Here is a 20,372-nt window from a genome sequence, read left to right as displayed (position 1 = left end):
GTAACTTCAGTCCTGGACCCTCCATCAAACTGTGTTTACTATCATGGTGGGGTAGGGTTTCAGATGAAAGCAGTGGGAGTTCCAGGGTCTGGAGTCATGCCTGTTAGCTAAGTGAAAGGCATTTCACACGTTTGCTTTTATCAGTTTATTCATGCTGATAGGTGCTTTTAGAGGGAATTCACAGTTCATGAAAGGCTCTGAATGAAAGGAGCCAGTGAACAAAGTCTTCTGTCTGTTTGCAGAATGTGCCTTGCATGGGCATCAACAGGCTCGCAAACTTCTCCTGAGTGTTTGAGCGTAAATGGAGAAGAGTCACGAAGGGGATTTTCTTGCATAATTTGAGTTCATCAGATTAAATCAGCATTTGGTCTCACACATTGCTTCCAGGCACATATTTGGTACCGAGACTCATTTTATAGGAAAGTTAGTAATTCTTGAAATCATTCGAGGATGTATATGTAAGGTTTTCAGAGACTCGGCCTTTACTGTGTTCCAGTTGAGCATCACCACGACCCAAACGTGCTCTGTGTGGAAGGCTCACAGCGGTATCAGCTGCTCAAGAAGTGAAACAATGGCTCTATGGTTGTCATTCTTCACTTAGCACATAAATAATCCTCCAAATATCTAATACTGTACAGTGATGTTTTAGAATCCTCCTTTCAAGCCCCCACCACTTCCTAGTCCTGCCTCCCTACTGATTTGCCAGCCCATGGATGCCCTGTTTCTATCCCTGATCCCAGAGCTATTCTTTCCCTTTGTCTTAAAAACAAAACAAAACAGAAAGCAAACAAAAACCCAGCTCATTGTGAGATTATGGATTGACCTCATATTTTATATATATGTAACTTCTGACAGGCTTCTGGCCTTTGCACATCTTAAATCTCTCTCTCTCTCTCTCTCTCTCTCTCTCTCTCTCTCGCTCTCTCCAAGTCTTATTTAATCTTAGTAGTGTGGTAGTGTGTGTATGTTTGTTTGTGTTGTGCGTATGCGCTTGCAGGTACAGGTGCCTGTGGAAACCCGAAGTACATGTCAGAGACCCTGGAGTTACAGTAGTTAGGGACCACCCGATGTGGCTCTGAGAACTGAACTTTGCCCCTAACTACTGAGTCATCTCCTCTATAGCCCCAAATTCCTTATTATTTAAACTTACTAGAAGAAAATGGAAAAATTCTATATGTGTTTGTGTGGCTTGATTTATTTTTGTGTAGTAGCAATGAAGTATTTAAAAATAATTCAGTTATGGTAGGTAAACTTTAGTTACTCCAAAAGTTACATGCTATCTTAAAATAGTGTAGTATTATAAGAAAAAAAAAGCTAAAAATTTTAAGATAATTTAATTGACTACACAGTAAAGTTAAATAACTCCAGTTATTTTAATTGGCAGTAAAGTTAAATTACTCCAGTTGCTTATATTCTCTTTCTTGAAAATATCAACACATTTTCCATGAATTATTTTTTATTCTGAGCAGAATTGTGAGGCAATGATGGAAGAATTTAACATAATAGTTAAAAAGCTATCATTACAAAGCAATCACCCAGTAAATATTTTGTTTAGCATGGTTTAATCTTCTTGAAGGTTATACTCTCATGATCAGTTATATTTGGAATAATAAGAAATACACCCAGATTTCCTGCCTGGGCTTCTCCCATGATGCACCCAGCTGTCCCATCTGGGATTCTCCCATATTGCATTGCAACTGTCCCATATGGGCTTCTCCCATGATGCACCCAGCTATCCAGTCTGGGCTTTTCCCATGATGCACTCAGTTTTTCCACCTGGGCCTCTCACATGATGCACCCAGCTGTCCCACCTGGGCTTCTCCCATGATGCACCCAGCTGTCCCATCTGGGATTATCCCATAATGTATCCAACTTTCCCATGTGTGCTCCTCGCATGATGTGCCCAGCTTTACAGACTGGGCTTCTCTATGATGTACCCAGCTATCCAGTGTGGGCTTTTCCCATGATGCATCCGGCTTTCCCACCTGGGCTTCTGCCATGATGCACTCAGCTTTCCCACCCGGGCTTCTCCCATGATGCATGCAACTGTCCTGCCTGGGCTTGTCCCATATGCTTCAAGATTTCCTGTATTTTCTGTGGGCAGCAATGCTGATTGTTTAGGTCCACACCTCCATTTATCTTAGTTTGTTGTGTTTAGTAAGGCATCTGGGCTGGGGTTGGAACTCCTGGGGAGCCATCTCTAACTTCGTTCTTCCTAGCAGATGTAGTGGGACATTCAGCCCCTTTTTCACCTTCACAAGCACACCTTTGCCACACTTTTCTCCTGCTCATCTTTGATCTTCCAATTTCCTCTCCTAATTATTTGCAGAAGTCTCTTGCCTCTGGCCAGTTTTGCATCAGTTGTGAGCCTCTTCCCACAGCCTGTGTTTTATGTCCAGAATTACAAGCAGACCGTTAAGTTGTAAGAATGGAAATACCATGCTTCCTCACAAGCATCAGCTTCACACAAATTTTCAATGTTCAACTCAATATTTCTTCAATTTATGTTGATTTTATTTTTAAAAAAATTGTTCTTTCGTCCCATGTTAAGGTCCAGTTTTGCACACTGTGGGTTCCCACTCCATATGTGCAGTTAAAAACAAAGGATGTAGAAACATTGGCAACAATAAAACGTTTCAGAATGCACAGCAAGCAAATATAATTTAAAATCAAATCCATAATAAATCTGAGGTGTTTCTGATAAGTGCCCACTCATTGCATAGCATGCAACTTCACTACAGCCTGATTCTGGATACCTAGCAAGCACATTCCATAATGATCATGGAACCATAAGAAACAATGCTGACCAATGTTTTCTGAAACACCACAGTGTGCATTCAAGACTTGCGTACTGTGGCTGACTCCTTACCATATGAGCATTAAATCAGTGCATCTTTGAACAATAAGGGCATAGAACTTTGACTTAAAATTTTGCAGTTTGGGGTGTTGATTAGAGTTACATAAACAACAACAACAACAACAAAAACAACAACCAAACCAAACCAAACTTAAGTCAGAACCAAGAGCTATTAAATGAATTTGCCTGGAATTAGGCAAGAATTTTCCAAACAATTTATGAAATGGCCCTAAACATGTCATTTTGTGCAAAATATTTATTCAAAGAAGCCTTCTCAGCATTGACAATTATAAAATCAAAATATCAATTAACTCTGAAAAGTGGTGAGGACTCTGTATATTTTATAATATCAAACATTCATCTGAAGTTTAATTATTTATGTAAAAAAGCAAGCATATTGATTTCATTTCTATAAAAATTTTCTTTTATTCTTAACAAAGTTGTATGTGTAGAATAAACTGGAAGTGATTGATTTGTATATTTATTATTCTTGATGTACTTGGTATCATAGTGTTTCATTGCTGCAGCTCTATGACCACATACCTCCTGTAAAAGAAAACATCTGACTGGGGCTTTCTGACATGGTGAAGTTTAGTTCATTATCAGCATGGCAGTAAGCATGGTAATATAGGTAGACACAGTTCTGGAGAAGCAGCTAAGTGTTCTACATCTGAATCTGTTAAGCAGCAGGGAAAAAGACACCAGACCTGGCTTGAGCTTTTTAACATCCCCCCCCCACTCCCCCCTCCGCCGCCCCCCCCCCCACTGTGACACACTTTCTTCAAGGAGGCCACACCTATTCCAAGAAGGCCACACCTCCTAATCCCTGTGAAAGTAGGTCAATTCTTGTTAACCCAGCATTCAAATATATGAGCCTATGGGGGTCATTCCTATTCAAACCAATTCATTTGGCTAGGCTTGAAACTCAGTCACGTGCAAAAGAATCAGGAAAGAAAAATGCTTAAGTCTTGCTTTAAATTGGACAAAAATATAAACTTAAGTAAGAAGTATTTGAATGAGATGTCAGTCATTGTGCTAGAGTGATAGCTCAGAGGTTATGAGTATTGGCTGCTCTTTCAGAGGACCCGGGTTTAATTCCTAGCACCCACAAAGCAGTTCACAATCATCTGTAATTCCAGTTCCAGATATTCAATGTCCTTTTGGGCACAGCATACACAAGGTGTTCAGGCATACATACAGGCAGAACACTCACACCATACATATAAAGGGAAAAAAGATGTCAACCACAGTAAATAAATAAAAATGCAAAGACATACCTCAGGGGACACACAGGAACTTCAACTCTCATTTATGCCAAGTAGGAAAATGTGAGCACAGATGTTGTTAATAGACACAAAACAGTGGCAGAGCGAGAGCTGGTGAATAAATATGCTCATGATTTCTATGTGTGGCACACTTTCTCCATGCCCTGAAGGCCAAGAGCTTCTGATTTTTTAAAAATATGCTGTTTCATTCTTGTCTCATTTTTGTAAGTCTCAAACAAAGACATTAAATCTAACAGCCTTTTCTATCTAATTTTCTATATAATTTCTAACAGGGAAATTTTCTTAATGGGAGAATTAGAGGGAAAATGATTTTTAGAACCAAGAGAGACTAAAGCATATAAAAATGAAAGGCTTGCCTAGGCAAATGCATGGTGTGAGATAACACCTGGTCCATCTGCAAGACTGGTTACTGGATCCCCATCTCTCAGACTCTCCAATGACTAATGTAGAGGGAGCAAAACTTCCAGATCACAGGGTCCAGGCAGTGTGGGGCAGACGGAGAGCAAAGGATAACAACAATGAACTGATTGCCGTCTTCAGAAGTGGCTTCCAGATCTCAGCTCCTGGAGGGAACCCTGGGATTTGAGCAAATCCCAGAGAGGGGAAATCAGGAGTAACTTAAAGCCAAGATTAAGTTCCTTGTCATTGAGCTCATCTGGGATGTCAGGGTAAGGTGTTGTTATTTAGAGGAAAGAAAAGAAAATGGGATTTTTCTTTTTGGGAGACAATTTATTGACTTACTCAGTTTATGAATGTACATATTCCTGTGCATCTTCTCTCTGAGGTATACTTTTCTATGAGCTCTGTTGGTAGACATTTCAACAAAACTATCTAATTCCATTGGTGTAATGCAAAAGTACCCAGGGTCATGCTATAACATTCTTCTATTTGCTGCAAATATCAAGTGTAATGTGCATTGAAGGGCAAGATCTTGGCAGGTTACTAAATTGCATGAGAGCACCTTGGTTCTTTGTGCTCAGCCTGGTTATGTGAGATACACATGCTCTAAATAATTTGTAAAACAGCAATGACTCCTGTGGGTTGAGATGTTGGGAAAACAATAAAATGATGAATAGGTACCAAACACACTGAATGGAATGAGAGCAAAGCACATCTTATAACCCCTGTCCGTAAACACAAGGACACTGTCACCTTGGACAATTCCTGTGTGCAACAGCAATGAGACTGAGTCCATTTATTCTCTGGAAGGCTAGCGGAGCCTTCCTTCCTGTCAGTTGTCATCAGAGATGGAGCTGTCTTCCCAGATGATCTTAGTATCTGGATATTGAGAGATGATTAACATATGTCACCTGTCTCCATCCCAGAGTCTAATTTGTCACTCCATTCCTCATGAACTTTAACGTCAGCAAGTAGCAATGTAGCCAGTCACTAAGGATTATCTCTGTGCCACTGTGGTTCCACAGAATGGGAAAGAAGGTGGAGTTGGTGTCAGGAATCACATGACTGATGGTTCCCCTGCAGTATCCTTTCCTCATCCATCCCTTAGCCTTGTCTCTTGTGATCCTACTTTGGGACCTTTTCTTCTTTTTTGTCTTATTTTCTTTTGTGTCAATTTTAATATCCTCTGTGTAATGCATACACCCAATAGAGCTTTTTCCTGGATGTGACTGGGGTGACAAGGGAATAAAAAAAGGACAGACATGTAGACACAGAAAAGCCAGGGCAGTGTGGGCCATGTATGCTCTGATGGAGAGGCATTAGTGTGCAACAAGCTGGACCCTCAGTGCATTTCCTATGTACAGCACAAGGAGGAAGGGTTAAATCATCTCAGCAGGAGGTCTGTAAGGGTTTACACTCAGGATGTAAACATTTTGGGACCAGGAAGCTGTGGTCGGTCTGTGTTTTCTGTACACTCTGTCAACATTTGCACTTGGACCAGAGGAAGACTTTGCCAGTTCCTGTGAACCTGTGGCATTCTTGTCAGTATTACATGTCACTCAGGACTTCATCTGCTCCTTACACATTTGCTCAGGGCTTCTCCTGCTCACCATGGTTTTCTTTCATTTGCGATCCGTATTCATTGCTATTCGCTTTACAAAGAACAGGAGCATCTCATCATTCTCATGTAGCCCTCAATGCTGCCCCCACCCCACGGGTCTCATGCTTCTTGTTTGCAATGTTGGAGCGAGGCTCGGAACAGACACAGCACTCACAGAGGTTCTGCCCTGGAAGGAAAAGAATATTCACTTTTCACAGCATGTTCTACTGAAAATAATCAGAAACTAAATACTAAAATGTTCATGCAGAGGGCCTGGGAAGATGGCTCAGCAGTTAAGAGCACTTGCCGCTTTTGCAGAGGACCTGAATTCTAACTCCAATTTCAGGGGATTCAACATTTTCTTCTGGTCTTCAGGCACACACACACACACACACACACAAAAAAAAAATAGAATATTTTAAAAAGGCACATTCATAGTTTTTCTTTGTAACTGGATTATGTAGCATTATCCACTCTCTTCCTTACTTGCAGAATAAGATGTTTATACTATGACTGAGTATATTTATCCAAAACATTGTGAAAGTCTTTTTTGAAGAGTAGCCAAATTAGTCAACTTGTAAATAACTTCCAAAAATTTATGGTCTGGGGATATACTTAGTAGTGCTGGGGGTTGGAGGGGGAGAGGGTCCATCCCCAGCACTGCAAAGAACAGCAAAATCCCAGACCTATAAACAAACAAAACAGAAAGACTGTATTTAATCAAACATATGGCCGCATTCTAAAGCATTTCAAGAAAAAAACATTGAGAAAATATTTTCCTCTAGGAGTTCTGTGTCTGTTGGCTGTCTTCATGGATGACTTCTATTAGAAATTCTTGAGGTGTTCTCAAGTGAACCCTAGTGCAGGTACACCTGTGTGGATAGGTTTAAGATCTATTTATTATTAGTTTCTCTGACTGGTCAAAGAAAAAGTCTCTCTGTCCCAGCAATCCCTCATGCCAGTTTCAAAGCTGAATCTTCTTCAGGATTGGGTTAGGGATGTAGACTAGGAAAAAAAAGGAGAAATTAGGTAGACCCTGGATCCTGCAACACAATCCTGTAAAGAATGCTGAGGTTGCTGTCATTTTCCCAGCCAGTGCACTAATGCCCACATTTCTTTTCTCCTCTTCCTGTCCCACACACCCACAGGTGTGTGATTAGATTCTGATGGGACTTATTTGTGCAGATTCAGGTAGAAACTCTTCAGTCTGTTCCTTTCTTCCCTTCTTGAAGTCAGCCTTGGTTCTTGAGGAATTCCTAATGTTTATATTTTGAAGTATTTCTCTTTTTCTTCTCAGACTCTGGACATACTCATGAGAGGCAAGGCATTTAGTATAGCCTCCATCTCTCTATAGGCCAGTGGGATTGTCATTCATGGAGGTTTTTGGGCTTTGCTGGCTTTTTGAGAGAAGTGTCTGCATCTGAATTTTGTAATTAAGTCCACTTCTACCTTCCAGTCCTATGCACCTAGAAATATGTTTACAAATACCTTGACCATATAGCTAGGCTCTTCTTTGACTAGATCATAACTTAAGATAACTCATTTATTTTAGTCTAAATTCTGCCACGTGGCTGGTTCCCTGTGCTCAGGTACCATGGGTCCATCTTCTCACATCTTCCCAGGAAATCTTTCCCTTGGCTCTATCCCAGAATTCTTTTCTTCTCTCAGATGTCCCACCTCTATTTCCTGCCTAAATCGTAGGCCATAGGCTTTTTAATTGACAGGTGATGCATCCATATAATACACAAGATACTCTCTCTATAGTTGTCTTGTTAACTTTTCTCAAAGGTCTTTGAACTTATAGACAGTGTCTCCTTCTGGAATAACAGCTTGTCAGCTATCCTCCACTGGAAATGTTCAAGTTTTGAACAGTGAGTGACTGATTTTAGATACAGAGGGGCACTGGATAGGGAAATGTCTGGAAAAAGAGTTCACTGAAACATTTTCAACCACATAGCTCTAGGCTTTCTGGCACCTTTATTACAAGAAATTGGACAACTTTATTAACTTATTTTTCTTAACGCTGGCAATTATTCCTGCAGCCAGTGCTGGAGCAAGTCCTCGGCTAGAGGACATACACAGGCCACAGTGAGCCCATGAGGGGCCACTCCTGCAGATGTTTCTGTGTTTTAGGAACATCAGTACTTTTCTCTAAATTCCACAGTATGCTCATTGTCCTCCTTGGCTCTGCAAGCCAGGGAGGGAAGGATTTTCTTTCTGTTTATATCCTAGGAGGAAGTTCTAAATGTTTCCTTTCCTCATCCCTGCATGCAAATACGTTTCTCGATTCTAATATCTGTGTAAAGAAAGCAAAGGAAGTTGAACTGGAAATAGACATAATCCAGGTATTTTAAAATACTCGAATGCTTTTTCCCCCTTTGCTGCTCATTTTTAAACAGGAAAATGGCATTTTTTTTCTAGGTGCTTAAATTAAAAAAGTGAAAAAAAATAACTTAGAGAAGCAGTTGTAATGTGATTTGTAGAGGGCTGAGACACAGTTAGCTGTGGGGAACGTGGTCTGCTCCTTCCTTATTCCTTATTAACTTCAGGTATATTTGCCAGTTTCTTCTACTCCATTTTCCTGCTTTGTTCGTAAATGTTCTGAAGCAGGGGAGTGGCATCCACATTCAACTTCAAGTGTGAGGAGAAACAGAAGTTCAGTTTAACCTGTGGTTTTGTACCAGGGTGGCAGCTCCCGAGGACGCCTGTCACCTCTGTCACCGTGGAATTTTTGTTTCCAATTATAATGATTCTTTAAATAATTTGAAAGAACAATAATTAGCTGTGGGTTTATTTTTCACTTGCTGTGTGGTCTTATCCTGTAGACTTTTAATTTAATCAAGTGAAGTTATTTCTAAGATCCTAATTTGTGCTTTTTTTCTGCACTCAAATGCCAACACCGTGCTGACCTAATTCTGTAACTTTCGCCGTCACCCACTGGTTTATCTATCCTCAAGTTGTTTCTTTAGCTCTTGTCATGTTCCCTTCAAAGCTGCTCTCCTTCGCAGACCACCCATCTAGACGGAAGGCTTCAAATCGTCTGCTTGATCACACTCTTCGAAAGTCAATCAGAGACTTAATTGTTAAGTCACATGATATTAAACCTGCCTCATTAATTGATCTGTTCAAATATACTTAAATGAACCCTAGCATGACCTCTCTACACCCTGAAGCTCACTGAGCTTTTGTTTGTTTTACACCTGTCAGAGGGAGCTCCTGTGGGAAGAATTTCTGAGTTCATCTATTGGTCAGAGCCAGTTTGTGACAAAGTGTATCTCAGGATGGAGATGGACACATTTAGGAAGAACACATGGAAGCATGGATGGTCATCCATGACCCTTTATGAGCCTGTCAATTCAGGCTTTCAGTGGGATCACTGGTGGCCCATGTGCTGCTGGATATGGAGACAAAGAATACACTATTGCTTTGTGTCTGGCAGAAAGGGACTTCAGTGTTGGCTGCCCTCAATGTGTGGCTTCTAAATTATGTCAAATAAAAGAATAACATATACAAAGTTTTCAAATAGAGTGACTTCAATGACTATGAAAGTATTCTTTTAGCAGCTTTGCTGAGAACATGTTACTGTAACATTCACCATTTAAAACACACACACACACACACACACATACACACACATACACACTTCACTGGTTTTCAATAACTTAGAGATGTTTAATAATCAGAACCATATCTTAATTTTTGAACAGTTTTATCACTCTGAAAAACAACTTGAAATACATTATCAGTTGCACCAATTCCCTGCTCCAAGCTCTTGGGAGTCTCTGAGCTCTGTGTCTGTGGATTTATCTGTTTTAAACATAAGGGGAATTAGATTCTATGTAGTGTGAGGTGCTTAGCTTCTTCCACTTAGTGAGGTGTGTCAAGGTTCATCTTTATTGTAGCATCTAGTAATACCTCATGCATTTTACTTCTAAAAGAACATGCAATGAATGCTCATAGATATCACATCCCACTATTTTACTTTCTAATTGATGGATACTGAGATTGTCAATTATTTTTTTTACTACATTTATGTTTTAATGTACTTAAAGATAAAGAGTACTTAAAGATAAAATATCAAAATACTGAAAGAAATTGTAGATTGAGGGGTCTCCCAGTGAGATAATATATTTATTTTCCTTTCTCATGCTAAATATAGTATGGTATTTGCATTATTGAGTTTAACCATTTTACTCCAGGTGTTTGGCATGCCTTCTGGATCAGAACATAAAATACTTCTTGTTTTATTTTTTTAAACAGTGTTATTCTGATATAACTTACATGCAGCAAACTGTATATATTGTTATTTGATTTTGAGATTATGATATAATTATGACATGTCTGCCCTTCCTTTCTTCTTTCCATGTCTGTCTATATATCCCTCCCCACTCTCCTTCAAATTCATGGCCTCTTTTTCCTCACTAATTGTTATTGCATGCATATATATATATATATGAATATATAGTCATAAATATAATTTATTCAGCCTGTATAATTTTACTTATATGTATGTTTTTAGGGCTGACATTTGGCACTACACAACTGTGGGGAAGATGACCTCTACTGTGCTCCCAGTTTATCTTAATTGCTTACAGTTGTTTGTGTAGGGCTGAGGCCTCATGGATTTGATAGACAACTTAATAAGTATACGCATATGCGTATATATGTTCACATGGAAACATCACCACTGCTGGCTCCATGAGCATATCCATCACCACTATAGCTTTCTTCCCTCCCCTTTCTGAATTTATCTCTCATTACTGTTCTTAGGGACCACTAATCTGCTGTCACTGAAAACTTGCCTGTATTTCCTGGACTTTTATATGAGTGGAGCTATATCACATATGTATTTACTTCTGTCTGGCTTCTTTCATCAAGTATAGTTATTTTGAAGCCTGGGGCAGTGGCATGAGTCACTCACCCACTCTTTCACTGTTGTGTGACACAGCCTCATGTGCACAGACTTCAGAGTGTTTACTTATTGACCTATGATGAACATTGGAATTAGAAATAAAGCCACATCAACACTAGGGTGCACTTCCTCTTTGGGAAAGGGCAGTCCTTTCTCTAGGAACTATCTGAGAGTTAAACACCCTGGTTTTACATCTGGTACACATTTACTAACATACGGGATTGCTAGCCAGTTTCACAGTTGCATCATTTTCCATTCTGATGGTAGTGTGAAGAATTCCAGGTCACCTCCACTTTACCCACACTTTGATCTGTCAATCAATTTTAAACATTCTTAACACTCAGGCAGGATAGATTATATAGGATATGGATGTAACACAGTAGCTGAGGAGACTATTGAGGACACATTTGAACTCTGCCGAATACAATGTAATGTCCTTTCAAATATTTTGGTGGATTTTACTGGGTAAAATCTTGCTTTAAAATCCAGGCATGTGTATTCATGGCTCTGGATTTTCCCCAAGGGTGTAGATCAATAGGCTAATTTGAAATGTGTGATTTGGTTTTCAATAGTTTAGGAATTCACCAAATGCTATTACTTAATTTCAAGATCATCTCATTGTGTTCAGAGAAAGAGCCTTATTTAAAAGTTTACAGTGTATGAGATATGTTTTATGGTATATAGGTGAATGTTCATCTTGGTAAATGGTTTTTAACCACTTAAAATAAGTGTGTATTCTATAGTTGTGTGGAGGGTTGTACAAATGATAAAAATTGAAAATAGAGTGTAAATCATGTGCAACCTTAATGATTTAGATGTAATTTCATATCAGTTATTGAACTAGTATTAAAATCTCTCAATGGAGAGGAACTCATCTTAATATTCTATGATCTTTAAGCTCTGTTACTGTGTGCATGTATACTGACTTCTGATTATTTTCTGCTTTGTTGTTTTCTCATATCTCTTTGCTTGGAACTTTGGCAGGCTGATAGTTCTCATTATATTTTTTAAATGGTAATTAACTCTTTGAGTTTTTTCTTTCTTTTCTTTCCTCTATTTCCTTCAGTAACTTCTGTCATACATACATTGGATCATATGATATAGTCCTGCAACTCACTGATACAATTTTATGTTTTTGGATTCTTGTTTATCTCAGTATTTCATTTTGTATGCTCTTCATGTGTAGATGTAAGGTCACAAATATTTCTTTTGCAGCATCCAATCACTGTCTAGTTATGTCCAGTGTACTTTTCTGTTGCATTAGGGTTTATTTATGAGTAGCAAGTATTATCATATTCATTTTGAAAACTTTAATTGGTTTTTAAAACCTTAAAAAGTATGTCTTGTGTCTTTGTTTTAATTGTGAACATATCTTATTGAGCTGTGAACATGTTGTAATAGCTGCTTTAAAGTCTTATGTTTGTTCTAGAATCAGTGTTAATTAGGGAGCCTTGCAGTTTTATCTACTTGTAGTATTTTTCCCTGTTACTTTGCTCTTATTTTCTTGTTACTTTTGTTCAGAAATAAGGCACTATAAACTTAACCTTTCTTAATGGTGGATATTATTTTAAAGATTCATCAGACAGGTGTAGAACACTATTATATATAGGACTTGAATTTCCTCATTACTGAGACATTCTTCAATATTCTATTGTCTGTGAATCCTGAGGTTCTCCTGGGAACAGCCAGGTTTCTGGCCCTATGCCCATGCTGGACTCTGATACTAACAACCACTTCAAGTAGTTTTAGTTATATTTTTCATTGCTATAAGAACTATCTTAGAAAATAAAGATATACAAAAGCAGTGCTTTGTTCTTCACAATTGCAGGTCTTTGATTTGTCTGTTCCATTATTGGATAGGCACATTGGTTTTGGCATCTGTCAGGGAGGTAGAGTGTTCTGGCTGAATGAAATTCCAGGTCCAAACTATCTGAGAGAATTTTTCTATATTTACGGGCTGATCAAGCCAACAAGGCAAATCACTTTTAGACTCTCTTACTCTCCATATTTGTTTCCTGGCATCTGTTCTTTGGCCAGCTATGTGCCTTATCTATTTTTACTGTTGTTGATTCAAATAGAAAAACATGCTTTTGTTGCCTCATCTTGGCTGGAAATATAGGTCATCATCTAAAAACTGAATTTTACTGTGGGGACTTCTCATAGTTCACACAGTTACTGGCTATTGCTAAATGACTATTTTAATTTATTATTGTTTGTGTGCTCATGATGTGTATGTATAGATATGCATGTCACTGCACAGACGCAGAGGTTAATGAATTACTGTTCATTATGAATTTATTCTCTCCTTCCTTCTGTATGTGGATTCTGGTCTTGAACTTAGATTACCACACATAGTCTTAAATTTGGTTTTGTGCCAATATAATATTATAATTGAGATAACTGAAGCAAAAGATAGTTGCATCCATGATTTTGATAACTACTGTTAGATGTCCTTCCATTGATTAATGAATATGATACCATCATTCTGCATTCCCTCTAGTAATATTTTATAATGGCACACTATTTACAGTCCTTAAAATGTGTCCCAAAAGGAAGAAAGATTCATTGTTTAATGAAAAATTTACTTAATTTTTATTCATAATCTACTCTTCCAACAGTTCTGTGACAACATAAATACAGGCTAAGTCTGTTTCTAGAATTCATGACAGACTAGGTTTAGAATTAGGTTTTCTGCATGCTTAATTTGTCTATTTTCATATTAAAACTTTCAAGAAGCAATAGACACTATTGTATTTTCTCCTGATTCTTTTATTGATTTATTTATTTGCTCCTTTCTAAAGGTCCTTATCTCAGAGAACATTTTAATTACTATATTCTGCTTCCAAAATCTAGGGAACCTTTCAAGGTATACTGTGTCAGGGGAAAACCCTTAGTATATTTTAATGTTCTGTGTTTTCTCAGGCATTGCCTAATAGGTTGAAGATATAAAAAGTCAGAAATGCACTTGATACTTCTTTTTAACTTTTTTTATATTTTACTTTTTATTGGATATTTAAAAGATTTATTTATTTTATTTATATGAGCAGCTGTCTTACTTATTTTATATATTTATTTATACTGTAGCTGTCTTCAGACACACCAGAAGAGGGTATCTGATTCCACTACAGATGGTTGTAAGCCACCATGTAGTTGCTGAGAAGTGAACTCAGGACCTCTGGAAGAGTAGTCACTGCTCTTAACCACTGAGCCAGTAGTATCTTAGCACTTGATACTTGTAAGGCACTACTATAGACCCTTACAACTCAGCAGCACAATATTGCACAGCTTGGGCTATTTGTTTTTGCAGTGCAGGTTGCTGTCTTTGATCAGAATAGCAAGGGAGTGTCATGCTGTGGATAGATGGCCAGGGAGAAGAATAAAACTCAAGATCACATATACACCATTGATAAGGCCTCAAACATAGTAAGCCAGATCAATATAAGCCAATGAATATATAATTATTCATATTTTTAACTACATAGCTTTATCTCTTGTATTTTTTTTTCCTGCATGAATGTGATATATATGGAACGATGTCGTAGGGCTATTAAGGATAGTTTAAAAAGAATTTTGGAGTTGATGAGACACGAGCAATACTTTTTTCTATAAATATACTGCAGATATAACCAAATTTACATTCTTGTTTATTTTCTTTTGTATATTTGAAGTACTTTCATCTTTTTTTCACAACTTTGCCAGTAAATTTAGTAGCCCCTAATGACATTAAGTGCCACACAATAGATGAGGAAAGCTAGTACTTGATCTTACTCTTAGGGTAGAAAGTTTGGTATAACCACCATCCCCTTGTGGTTATTCTTCTTGTATCAGTGAAGAGTGAAGAAGCTTGCCTCCCTTCCACCCTCTCTCTTTCTCTCACTTCCTTCTTCTCCCCTCTCCCTCCCTCCTCCCTCCCTCCCTCCCTCCCTCCCTCTCTTCCTTCCTTCCTTCCTTCCTTCCTTCCTTCCTTCCTTCCTTCCTTCCTTCCTTCTTTCCTTCCTTCCTTCTTTCCTTCCTTCCATCCCTCCTTTTTTGTTTATAACCAAGATCTTCTACATCCTGTCTTATCTATTAAAGGCTTCATACTCCCATCCTACAAATCATAAAAACTAGATCATTGTGAATAGAAAAGAACCAAGAGAGTTTGAGACAGTTTTATAATTATTCTTTGTCCATGCAACTGGAACAGAAACAGAAACAAAAAACCCTTTAGCCCTCAAATCAGCATAGCTTCCCTACTTCCCTAGAGAAGGGATTACTTTTTTCTTTATTTACCCCACTTTTCAAGTCGAATTTCAACTCAAAATATGGATTTGCAATTAAACAATATGTGTCATAATTACTTATGGGCTATTTGTTTTTGCAGTGCAGGTTGCTGTCTTTGATCAGAATAGCAAGGGAGTATCATGCTGTAGATAGATGGCCAGGGAGAAGAATAAAACTCAAGATCACATACAACCAAGAGAAGCATCTTAGAGGAAAATTTTTAAGAAATCACCAACGCTTTCTTTCTTTCTTCTTTTTTTATGACAGGAGAGACTAGAATTCTTTAGGTAGTAGAGCAAAAGTAGGAATTTGGCTCAGCAATGGCATAAAATAACAGTAACATTACAGGAATTGCTTGGGGGTGATTACATAATGCCCACAGCTTTCAGAAACATCATATGATTTTTCTGCCACATCAATCATGATAAGGGGAACTAATCTAAAGCCACTTAGGGTTACATTTATAAAACTAGGTAGTTGAACATTTAGGAGAGGTATTCCATGCATATATATATATATATATATATATATATATATATATATACTAATCTAATTATCATCAACGAATCACTACACTGAAAAAAATTACCTTAAAGTCAAATATATTTTTCATGCCATCTATAAAAATGCTGTCAGAGAGTATATACCATAATTTCTCATGATTGTTATCATAGTATCAGAATCCACTTATATTTTCAATGTCTCTGATATTCTAACTTAGAAATAATAGCATTCAATGATCACTATCAAACCAACATTGACAGGTAAGGATTTGAAATCTCACCCCCTGATTAGTGACTGTCAAGTCCTGGCGAGTCTCAGCTATGTGCCATATTCCACACAGAGTAAAGTACAGTACAGACATGTGAATGGAAGCAGCTCTATAAGCAGGATTGAGAATGATGTGCCAGTTACTGAGAGATAAGGGCCAGGTGACATTAATCTCACCTTCTGCCAGATTGTCTGACATCTATGTGGTGACACATTGGCAAAGGCTTTTGAGGCATGACCAGAACTGCCTATAGACCCATTTTAGAGGAGTAAAAATGGGTCAGTTGAATAGGTTTCTGGGGGATAGCTTCAAGTAACAAGCTAGCAAGGTGGATTCTCATTGCATTTAAGGAGACCTTGACCTTGCATTTAGTTCATGACCTTGCATTTTAGTACATGGGACTTTTCTTTTCCTTCCTTCCTTCCTTCCTTCCTTCCTTCCTTCCTTCCTTCCTTCCTTCCTTCCTTCCTTCCTTCTTTTCTTTTCTTTCTTTTTTTTTTTTTTTGAATCTTGCTCTTGCTATGTAGCCCAGGTTCATTTCCAAAATATTCTGTTCTCTAGCCTGGACATGAACTTGAAATCTTCCTGCCTCGGCTTCCTTAGTATTTGGGATTATAGCCATAGAAATGACAATGTAAGTTTTACGTTTTAAAGAAATAGTGGCTATCTAGACCCTGGATCTATAAACACTTTAGGTAAGGGTTCAGAAAGAAAGTACTTTAGGGTTTGCTGGCAAAGGTATTGTTTGTAGGTGAATATGAATATCTGTAACACAGCCTCCTTATGACAATAAATCTTTGAGAGATACTGTGTCTTCTCTATGTATTTTCAGTTACAGTTGGAGTCCTTGCATACAGGTCACAGTTTCCCTAACTGGTGAAATTGCTCTATAAAATTATATTTGATTTAGTTTATTATTATATGTACAATAATGGAGTAAACAGAATGTAAAGATGTAGGTGAAAAAGAATTTGAATTTGATGAGTCTAACTTGGGCTCCACCCAAGTGATAACCTCCACCCTCATAAAACAGAACACTTGCTGTTATTCAGAATCATTTAAACCAAAAACAAGAGTCAGCATAATGAAAAAGATCCCATTATTCTAAACTAAATTTTTATGTTGTCTTCCTCAATCATCAAGTATCTGATTCACATTTTTTTTTATGTATTCATGATGAATACTGTCCAAGAAGAGACAAATATTAACTAACCTCTTTTTGGTACATTACAGGATAAAGTAACATAAACACTGCAGTTGTCTGTATAATATATGCGACTGACAGCCAAGTTCCAAAGTGTTCGATGTGAATATATATGTGTGCATATGTATGTGCATGTGTGTATGTATCAGATTCCCAAGCTACATATATAAGACTGTGTGGTATGTTTACATATATGTGAATGTGTGTTTATGCCTGAATGTGTGTGTGTGTGTGTGTGTGTGTGCCCTTGTGTGTATCTGGGTTTTTATGCATGTATACACATCTGTGTGCATGTATATGTGCTGCGTTGAGATACGGGCCTGGAAAAGGAAAGAATGAAGAGCCAAGTATTTATGTGATGTGTAACACAATACCATAAAAGGTTTTTGGGAGTGCCTGGACAGGACAGTTTGACACTCTTAAACCCATGGTTTACCACGTTTGACAACTGTGGCTGAAATACTTGGAAAATCCAGAGATTATGTCATTCATGGATCCTTGCCCTGTAGGCACCTCATATATGACAGCTTTATAAATATACAAGACTGAGGATGTCAGTGGAAGGGAAATGTACTCAAAACAGTTGCACACCAAACTGTCCAGTATTGCAGGGTCAGTAACACACATGGGTATACACAATGTCAGTGTACACACACATCATTCATCCGAGGGGCAGTGATGGGTAGAGACCTTGCAATTCTCTGCTGTATTCAGATTGCCTTCTTCATACTTTTAAAAGCTATTTTCTGGAAAAAAAAAAAAACAGAAAAAAGGTGTTCTCTTTGTTAAGAAGAAAGTTTGTGAGTGTCCACGACAGCAGAGACTGATCCTAGGAAAGAATATTTGGGGATGTAATTCAAAATTTCCTGTTCTATAGAACAGGATCATAAAAAAATGCAGTGATGTGTAGTTACTTCCTTCTGCTAGTGCTCAACTCATCTGTCACTGAAGTGACCTGGTGTGATCTTTAAACACTTGGCAAATGTTTACTGGACGTGCTGAGTACACATCAGGTGTTCCAGTGTTTTCCATAGTGTCTAGAGAAGAAATACTCCTTTGCATGAAATTCACTGATGACAGTAACCACTGTTAATTTTTACATGCTGTATCAATAACAAAAAGATATCCCAGATTATATTCCACAACTAAATCAGCTTTTGAAGCAGGTGGGATCATCATTCTGTACTTCTTTCAACTCATCAAGCTTTCCTAACTGCTCATCTGCTTTTCTTTATGGCAATGCTATACACTTCGTGTTCATTTCTCTTATCTCTGTATTGGTTTTGTTCTCTAGTTTTTCAGTTTTGGTCTTGATTTTTACTCTACACTTAGAGATCATTATTAGGGAACATTATGTATAGAATTTGAAGACTTTGAGACACTTACTCCTGGAGATAGAAACAGGGAAATCCAGTGCTTCTAGTTGTCTATCTGAATCCTTTGCTTTAGGTCTAATAGAAGATCCTATCTTAAAAAGCAAAGTCAAGAGGTACATGGTAAGGAATTGATGCTCACCTCTAACCTGCTATTGAAGGCACACAGTCAGACAGACAGTCTGTCAGTCGGTCAGTCAGACAGACAGACAGACACACACACACAGACACACACACACATGCAAACACACACATATTGTGAGATCAACTTTCAAGCCAATGAAAAAATGTTTTCTACCAAACTTTTTAACTTTTTATTCTTACATTATTTATTTATTTAATATTATTATTATTGTGTGTATGTGTGTACATATGTGTTCATGCATGTGAAGGCCAGAAGTTCATGTACAGGTTCTTCCATGTTTATTTTCCTCATTATCTTGTGAGATGTAGTCTTTTATCTCTACTTGGCACTCACCAATTGCATAGCCAATAAGCTCTAGGCATCCATTGACCCTACCCCATTTCCTAGCACTGGATTACAGATAAGCATTGCTGAGTGTGTCTCTTATGTAGGTTCATTGAATCTGAACTTGGGTCTTCAAAGATTGGTCAGCAAGCAATCTGTGTGTGTGTGTGTGTGTGTGTGTGTGTGTGTGTGTGCATGCCACATGAAGTCAGAGGCCAGAGCAGGATAGCAGGTGTCTTCCTTGGTTGCTTTCTCCCCTATTGCTTTGAGACAGGACTTATGACTGAACTGGTAGCATACTGTTTGGCAAGGCTGACTGTCCAGGGAGCTCTTGGTATCTACCCTTTTGTCCAGCACCAGGGTGGAATTACAGCATGTGAAGCCATACTATACTTTTTAAGTGAATACTGGGAATTAGAATCCAGGTCCTCATACTTGCAGGACAAGCATTCTTATCCACTAACTCATCTCCTCCACATGGTCATTTTCTCCTTAATAGTCCTTGTTAAGGGCAGTTTAAATTCACAGCAACATTGAGCACAACATGCTCAATTTAGGTTGGCAGCCTCCTCACATTCAAAAGTTTGCATTAGAGTAGCTCATTTGTCTTCACTGCTGAGCCTTCAGGGCTCCATTCTTATTGCTTTCATGTCTGTAGAAGACTGAGAATCTGCAGCCCTGTTTAGAACCACTGATAAGTCCATAGGTCTGTCAGAGCTCAAGCTCCTGCTAAAGGATCAGAGTTCTTCAGGGTAAGCCCATGGCCATGTAATGCATACTTTGAAGTTTTAAAATATACCAATATATCACCAATATAGCTTAGCTAAAACCAAACCAAACCAAACCAAACCAAACCAAACCAAACCAAACCAAAACATTATTTTCCAAAAATAATCATTAAGATCAAATGTGTGTGTATGTGTGTGTGTGTGTGTGTGTGTGTGTGTGTGTATTAGTTACTTCTTATTGCCCTACAAAATACTTGGCAAAAACAAGAAAGAAGGGTTTCATTTGCCTTTGAGTTTAAGGAGAGACACAGTCCATTTGTGAATGGGATATTATGATGGGCAGAGACACAAAGTCACTAGGCACATTGTACCCACAGTCTCTTCATCTGCAAAGAGCAAACAGGAATTTGGATACCAGCAAAAGCCCCAGTTCTATCCTGAGCAACCCAATTTTTCTAGTGAGTCTCCATTTCCCAAATATTTCTCAGTCTTTCTAAACAGTGTCTGCT

The sequence above is a fragment of the Apodemus sylvaticus genome, chromosome 18 (assembly GCF_947179515.1).
Source record: "Apodemus sylvaticus chromosome 18, mApoSyl1.1, whole genome shotgun sequence".
NCBI lineage: Eukaryota > Metazoa > Chordata > Mammalia > Rodentia > Muridae > Apodemus > Apodemus sylvaticus.
Note: the sequence above shows the minus strand (reverse complement) of the source record.